This window comes from Varroa destructor, unplaced genomic scaffold, assembly GCF_002443255.2.
Source record: "Varroa destructor unplaced genomic scaffold, Vdes_3.0 BEIS01000006.1, whole genome shotgun sequence".
Taxonomy (NCBI): Eukaryota; Metazoa; Arthropoda; class Arachnida; order Mesostigmata; family Varroidae; genus Varroa; species Varroa destructor.
Window position 1 is genome coordinate 12,220,062 of NW_019211459.1, and position 8,869 is coordinate 12,228,930.

At 40.4% G+C, this 8,869-nt stretch overlaps 1 long non-coding RNA gene across 2 annotated transcripts; it reads right to left on the bottom strand.

Moving 5' to 3' along the window:
• Positions 1 to 8,184, bottom strand: LOC147754864 (uncharacterized). Of its 2 annotated transcripts, none has more exons than XR_015329945.1 (4): positions 7,114 to 8,184; positions 6,253 to 6,338; positions 4,516 to 4,637; positions 1 to 3,563 (listed from the first exon to the last, which is right to left on the bottom strand). It is a non-coding gene; the product is annotated as an uncharacterized LOC147754864 (long non-coding RNA). The 2 variants fall into 2 exon arrangements; XR_015329944.1 differs by having other exon boundaries at positions 4,516 to 4,823.
• Positions 8,185 to 8,869: the final 685 nt, after the last annotated feature.

Consider the following 8,869-nt stretch of genomic DNA (forward strand, 5'->3'; position numbering starts at 1 on the left):
TTCTGTTTGGGGCTTCCGAGGATCTACAACCATTATATTCGGCCTAACTGGACCTTTTGAAATTGTCAGCAAACAGCGGTTAGCCGATCGACTAAAATGGACAAACGTCCGGTGTTTGCAAACATGCTTCTCGTGCACTTAAACCAATAACAATTATTACGAATTAAGGCATTGTGCATTGGTCGTTATTGAATCTCCGTGTTTGTAGTAACCGGATAGTTTTCCAGAACTTTGGCAGTGGTCCGAAATAAGGGCCAAACTTTGGAGCAAAGAGTCCTGCTTCTCTTACAACGTATATGTATATAGGTGAATGAATACGCGTTCGTCAATAGTTCTGACCCGTTGACTGGTTGGGGCAGTCGCTAAAGGTAAGATTGGAGAGCTCTGGCTCAGCCTTGCCCAATGATAACTTGAATAGAAAATTTCCATGGCACTTGTTCATGAAAACTCCCCTTGATGAAGTTAGCATAGGTGCTCGACTTCGGAATTTATCTAGCGCTTCTACTGGTTATAACACACATGGACACTCGATATGTAATACAAGGGCCTTAGATGCGAGTTGTTATAGGAAGGCTGTTCGAAAGAAATACCGAATTGAGCTCCTTGCATCCTTAATCCTAGCTTGTACTAGAACTAAAATGATGGCCTGTCGGCTAGATTAATAACGTACTGCACGTGTCCTGTTCGCACTAGTTGCTTTCCCCAAGGAAAGCGATTTCCTTAGTTTGAAGCATTTTCAATCCTAAAACATTTTTCAGTATCTACCACGCATGACAACGACGCCAAATGCCCTTCACAGACTGAAATAGCTTGTTTGTGTTTTCCGACAGCGATCGAAATCAGATAGTTAATTAACGTGGTTTCAGGATCTTCGGATCAATAGATCGTCGGTTCGTATGTTTCTGACTTAATTTGTTTCCCTACTAGTTCTGTTTTAGGCACTATCTATGTTGACGACTGCTTAAGCCAAATCGCCCTTGCACTGATTTATTCTACCGTGTCTACGTCTATATCAGCTAGTCTGCCATTCTTGTAGAAGTTGCTTCAAATAATTGACTCTGTGCTTCTACCAATATCCCTCAGAATTTATCATGTACTCACTTGTCCGCATTGTCTTCAGATTCCAATATAAGAACTTCGACGAATTTAGCTGAATAGCATAAATGGCCAGCTACCCGGAATATACAATCAGTCTCCCCTGTTGCGCTAATCCTTCAACACTGATATATAGTAGATTCATCATATGTTAGAATCACCAGCTCCCTCAATGATAAACGGAGTCGGAGCTACCCGTCACAGAATCCGCCGCGAATCGTCAATCAGCTACTGAATACCGATGAATGCAGTTTGATATGCCGCCAAATCTTTTCGCCAGAGATTTCCCGTTGTAAACACAATGCACTACGTGGTCGGCTGACGGCTGTGACCGCTACTGTGTCCGGAAGACTAAACATGCTTCCGCAAGCGAACTGCCTGCGGTCGCGGATGGCGGTTGACGCGTGGTACTCTGGAGACGATAACTTGCGACGTCTGTTTCGGAAATGAACGGGACGTTGTCAAAATCGTTCGCTTTTTCTCGCTCTTCTACAAAGAATGCCCTAGCCTTTACTGTCCGACTAGCGGGTGCCCCTTCCTCTTCAGTCACTATGAATAGCTGCACGATTTGGGGTTTTACGACAAAGTGTCGCTCGTAGCCGTAAACTATTCTTTGTAAAATCGATCTTCGTAGATTTATGTTAGAAAAATTTCATCTCTGCAGTCGTAGTTCGCGCCCAGTCGTACATGGCCCTGCGACAAATATCGTATTTGACTCTTAGACCTGTAGGTTTATAATTATAAATGCATAAGGTCTATGTAAAAAACGAGGATATAGAATTTCCATGGTTTGCATTGACTCGAATACTCTCCGACAAAATGCACGAATGAATTTTGTGCCTGGATCTTTTTTTGTATGCGTTGTTTGTGAGTAGAGTTGTGGTGGTACTCTTTGGCACCGTAAAGTTTATATTCGTTGGTTAATTTGAGCTTGTACCATTTCTTATAAAATATATCAACAATTTCATGTGGCCCGTTCTACTTCAATAGACTTCTACGCAATGACAAATGCTCGTTTATTGATTTTTCGTGTTTGGGTCTTAGTTTTTTGTGTACGCCTCATGTCAACAACGACTTGGAAGGTCGAGCTGGAAAATAGTTAGAGCCACGATGCAGTTGTTTTTTTGATTTTGTAATAAAAATTAACAGCTTTTCGTCTGAACTTGCAACCAAAGATACGGGACCCTGATGGAAAATATTGCCTATAGGATACGTGTACCATCTAATCATCCATTCATTCTAAGTTCGCCAGTATTAATAGCCTGACATAGCTCGGACTTTGTACATAACAGTGAAATACGCCATGTTGCCAAGTTCAAGACACCTTTAAATAGACACATATGTCTGTCATTCCAACATTGTTGAGACAAGCCTTAAAACGCCCGTTAGTACAAAATTTACCGACAAATCGTCCTGTTTCATCGTAGGCGCCTTTCAGACAGATATTGTTGAGAAGCGTTTGTGAGACTTCTTTCGTTTACAGACGGTCATTGGCCAACACTAGGGCCTTTCACTTAGGTTAGCGTGTCTAAAAACATCGTCAGCAAAAATGATGGATAAGTAGTTCCCCTATTGAAGAATGAACCCTAGCTAAACTAGTCCCTTAATTTGTGTGTCCCTACCACAGTTCTACCAAAAGAAGCCTGACAGAACAGATTAGAGAGAGTACGCTTAAAATGCCTCTTCTGCTCACGATATTTACAGGAGTCCACGTTGTTTTTTTACACGATCGTGTTTGGCGGCGCGGTCGATTAAAGGTTGCAAATGGCGTTCCAGGAGCGTAGCACTTCTACCGTGCAGAGAAGTACATTAACCACATGAAACATTTTAGCGCCTTTTACCATATCAAGAGCAAGGCAAGTCGATGCCAATCTCATGACCATATTAAATAGGGCAGCGCGGATGGCTTACCTATACAATTCTTTGATTACCGTAGATTTCTCGTAGCGCTAATTCATCCGCCAGATCTATAGCTGAGGCAAAATTGTATTTTATTCAAAGGCATCCATTGATAGAAGCCAACTTGTCTGCACCCGTGATGATGTATCACTGCCCGTAGAGCTGGTTAACCCTAAATTTATTGCTATTGTTGTCATGGGGCATCACATTTGATCTTGCAAATGTTTCAGTACTTGTGTGTTATTTACACTTGTGTGTCTATTCACCCAGCAACACACAGGTTCTTACGGTAAGCGCTCAAAGCGTTCGAGAGGCATGGTATATCTGCGATTGAATTATGAAAATACTACGGCACTAAAATCGAAGGAATCAGAACCTCTGTAAGGGGAGAATTTTTCCGCACTGCGTTTTTATGGGATATATCTCGTCCCTTCATTCTAATCTGCTAGAAATTCAAGACACGTGCTGGCTTCCATATACTTCGTTGCTCTCTTCGAGTTCGTAGCGTTGTTAGCATCTGGCGTTTCGTGAGTTCGTCAATATCATGTAGAGACGTCACCTGAAAATGTCTAAGTGCAGGAACACAGGTACAATTGTATGAACTATACGATGGAGCTTGGTTTTTTTTTATTACAGTAGCTGCTAATTACATTGGTACACGTATAGGGCCCATTTTTCATGTAACGTAATAATTCTCACGATATCATTGCTGTCTCATTATCATTAAATATTTTCCATGGAAATAATTGTTCTTTTTGGCTGATTTTTAAACGATTTTTTATAGCAGAGAAATATTTAGAAAAGAAGTACTTGCCTTAGGCATGCGCACGCCCAAATCGCTTGGGGGTAAACAAAAACTGAAGCAGGTATACTTATATTCTATTTACCCAACGAGTAAAACTGAAGGTGGACAAGCAAATGACAGCCGAGAGAGGCTTAGCATACTACACTACTTAATTTGAACCCCTTGAATGTTGATGTAACGCCAATGAGTAATTCAACTTTAGCTTAACACTTACTCGGCACATTGAACTTATTATTTCGTATTAAATCCGTTAGATTGCGTTGGGTACAGGCAAAGCGGTAACACCATCCTGGTGCTATCAATGTTTTAACTAGGAGCGATCACACCTAATACTAAACTACCTACTTAAAAACAATGAAACAAATTAACAACTCAGCGAGTAATAATACTGAATAGTATTATCATTCTTCGCAATCAAATAAAAACCGGCTATATAAACAAGTGTTCTATTGAAAAGTGCTAAAAAAAACAACCATCGATTGTTTGCATTCGTTGTGCTCGCAGATCATTGATCTATTCATTACTACCGTGTCTATGAAACATTTATTCTATGTCTATGAACATTTACTAAATTATATAATGAGAAAGGAACACATGGCAGGACTTAATAGAATTTTGAGGGTGCCTGCCCAGTACTGATCGAATCGAGCTACTACCACTGCTGCTACAACAACTGTCAAGCAAGTAATTGCCATTGTCTATAGAAACATTCGTACCCAGTTCGGCGGTCAGAGCTGCCACGTCACAAGCAACAGGAAATAATTAGCATACATCAAACATCCACAAATCGATCCATCACACTCTTGACACATAGCAAGTAGATATTGACGATTTTCGCCTGAAAGAATCCACTATTATTCGTCAGGCTGCTCCGAGCGTGTGGAGTGGGGTCCATTTGAACCCGCCACAAGGCTCTGCTTAATTGAGGACGACAGTCGCTACGGCGTAATCGACTCCGGCAAGTAAGTTTCTATGTAAATATAATTTGTCCAGATCTATCGTACTTGTTACAACTCGAAATTATCTGTAACGATAGATGCCCACTCTATTTAGTATTGGATTGAAGGACAAGTACGTTCTGCGTGAACAGAGTTTTATTCCGAAATCGGTGGAAATGACTGCATTACATGTATCAAAATTTTTCGAAATTATGGGATATTTGAGATGGTGTAGTTAGCGACAGAACCGAATTTTATACTCATGAATTGATATGTGACGTATTTAAAGAAAAGTGCAACCACGATATTAAATTTAGAAAGTCTGCCTATTTCGCCGATGGATAACAGCTTGAATAGGCTTGATCGGCAATCAGTAGTCGAAATAAACTGGCTTCCTTTTGGGGCTAAGAAGTTTAAATTATAGGGAAACCAGTTGTCAGCTGGGAATCAAACCCGAGAGGAACTGGCCACTAAGCATAAGTTCTAATCAATTAGCCTGAAGAGAACTTTTGAAGATTTATTATTGTAGAAGACGTCAAAATCACATTTTGACGAAAACACTATTTTGATAAACTATATGGCTCGCGTACATCCTTGCCATTCACTATGTATGTACATATTGTAAAATTCACAAATCTTAAACGTAAGATTGTGGGAAGCAGCACGTATTGATGTTCCTTGGACTTCATAATGATTTTTCATGTCAACAGATCTGACACTTTTAAGATCCCTGCATTTGTACCTGGATATTATTAGAGCTATCTATTATAATACGCCGACAACAGCCGCGTCTACTCCCGTGTGAAATCTTTGATTTCGTGGCCGACATCTTGTTTTCCGTTAAAAATAAAGCAGAACAACACAGTGAAAGGCGCGTACGAAATATCACACAACCTGAGGTACAGCGTTCGCAAGGCACGTAAATCTTCTTAATCAATTCATTCTTTTAGTCGTGTTGTAGTCTTAAAGTAAAATATCGATTCCGAAACTTCTATACGCTATCGTGTAGGAAGCGGGGGTCAGAATGTTTGCACGTACCCTGTACAGAACGTAGGCTTGGTTTCAAACGCTAATCTTTCCTGTTTACCAACGGAAAACTCTGTGAGGACATGAGCAAAGCAGGAAATGCATTGAAGTTGTCGTGATATGTCAGCGTTCACAGCCAATTTGATATTAGCGGCAATGTAACACTATGAAGGACGCTACTTCTAACGACTTTTGGGGTTGAAGTGTGGTTTTTCGCGAAACTAATTATAAAGATCCTCAAATTCGTGTCTGGTATTAGACAACAATTCAAAGAACTATTGAGACTGTTTCAGTCTCGTTCGCGTGAAGGCATACATGACACTTGTACTTACGTTGGGCCAATAAAGGACCCCTTTGTTCTTTACGACACCATAGGTGAACTTTCTCAGACGTATGCACTTAGCTTGCTACAATAATCAGATAGTAATACCGCCAGATATCAGTATTACTAATATATTTAATTACTGTAATATGCTTTTTGAGCGCTACCTCGTGAAGTCTCGATCATTGCATTTCAACAGTCATCGGTGAGCCAAGACGTTACGAGTTGTCTCTATTTTGTCGTTGTTAAACACCTGTTGATGAGAGAATGCAAGAAGTCCCCAATTGTTTCTTTAAAAGTAGCAGTCTGCTATAAGCATGAATACCGAGCTATAATAAATTCATAGATGAACCCTTAATCGTGTAATTGCAGTTCATGAATAAGTGTTGTCGTGTTTGTTCGCATCACCTAGTGATTCAACCTTTAAAAAGGATCAGGTATAATTTAGATACTAGAATTTACATTACTATCTTTAATGCTACTGGGAAAAACGTAAAAGGCTGATACGCATCTTTACTTTCCATGTATTGTTATTCCTTGACATGTGTCTATTTACGGTCACAGTGGTGCCCGCCCTGATTTAGGATTTGTTTCTTTGTCAAAATGCCCAATTCGAAAGCACCTTTGTAGCCAGATCCCACAATATAGTAATAAGAATATCAGACCTAACAGACTACTCCGGATCAGCAGCTTCTAACCCATTTACTTTTTTAACAATTCGAATAAATCGCATCGTCACGATGACCTGGAAGTACCAAAACATCGGGTAGACGCAACAAGCAGCTGTAACTTATTCTTCTATAGAATTAATTAGATAAGTCTGCTAGCCAGTTGAGACAAGTTTGTTAACGCATTGCGGCCCTCGTGGCTTCCCAGAACTAACCGTGTTTCTCTAAAGCTGCATTCAAATAGAAATGTTTACAGTGCCTACCGGTACTTTGACAAATAATGGGCAATATATCCAGCCTAAATCATTAAGGTCATCCAGCAGTGTGCTTAAAGTAAAACAAAATAATCGTTTCCCTTACCTCAGCAACAAACAGGCCGATTTTGTACTGCTTTTTGCTGGATCCGGCTCTCCTTGGTTAAGGAACCATTGTTTACATGCCACAACAAGCTACCCGCATATGCCCCTATGCCGGCTTGTTTTTTGTTCCCAAGGAAGACTTTATATAGGAGATTTTCACCGATCAACGGCAATCACCATTAGCTCCTACAATTGCGCTAGACATGATCCGTCTGTTCTCACAGTTATTATTATTATTGATATGATGGAATTAAGCTGGTCAAACACTGTAACCTGCTGCTTACTGATCGGCGTCGATGCGTACGAGTTCCTTTATACAGCGAACCTCTAAATTTCACGATGCATAACAGTTCGGTTAGACCATGTGATCTATACGATAATCGCACGAGTCTGTTAGACCACAGAATGCTTGCAGCCTGCGTCGCCAACAAGGTCCCCGTTTGACCCCTGAACATATAGTCCCAACGTTGTTAGCGCCCAGTCTTGCAACTACTTCCGAGATAAACCTGTGTGTAACTGGAAGTTATTAACAGAGTTTAATTAAGCAGTGATTAGCAGTGCCGCTACCGCCGGTGCCACCGCTGTTGCTGTTTTTGTCATTGACGTCACGGAATGTGAGAAATTCTGGATGTGTAAACTCCGACAGGATGTAATCTAGGCCTAGGAGGGCCATTGAACCTTAATCCGACGGCCGACATTCATTAGAGTTCGTCGTGTACAGAATGGGATGCTTTGTTGTTAAACAGATCCGCTTTGTAGGCAACCGTTATGTTATTCTCGAGAGCAAAAAACAGCCGAATGGATGAGGGTGTCTGTAGTTCAGATGGTATCGGAAAGATAAACCTGACAACAAAGTGTATCAATAAGCTCTTCTGAGACCACAGATACCATATACATGCAATTGTAACATAGCAATTCATAACGACGCTTCGAAGTTTTGATTATAGCCTTTCATTTCGATTTGGTCGTACCTATTGGGATCGCGCGCCTGAGGGATTTCAGTCTCGATGCATGACAGAATAGTTGTTCCATAGATTAACTTCTGGTAAGGTACTTGCAAACCAATTATAACAACCACGAAATTGTGGAAACGAACGTATACGTTCATTTTGCTCGGACAGTCCATTTTGCTCCATCTCCAATTATTGGTACTTACTAAGCGCTGATCCGTTAGTTTTGACAGCAGACAGAACCCAGTTCCTTATAGAAGAAACAACAAAAACAATGCATCGTTTTTTGAATTTGAGCAAAGATTAAATATCATCTGATCTCTTCGAGATAAATTCCCATTAAAACTAATAAGGTCAATTTTTACTTGAAATCGACGGCTTGATGCGGCTTTTGAAAAATGTGCGGACCCTTATCAGGCAAATCGGAAGACCCTTCCGAAGAGCTAAGAAATGTATGTAAACGGCTCTTTGATACACTTCGGGCAAAGCAAAGAGTATTAATTGCAGAGTAGGTTAGATCATCCAGATAATGTTTTTTTTTTTTGAGACTCTTGAGGCCTTTTATCACCTTTTAAACCTTTTTGGCTATTTCTAACTTTTGCATTTTTAATCTGCTCTCAACCCAGTTCATTGAGTCCGCCGTTTAACAACGCAGAAGTGCCTCATATATAGCATATTAACAAGTTTACACCTACTAATACCGCTGACGTGCGGTTACTAGTAGTCAATCATTTTAGACTGAAGAGGGAATATTTTGAAAATGACTAGTTAGTGATTTATATACCCAATCGAAGATATAATCGCGAT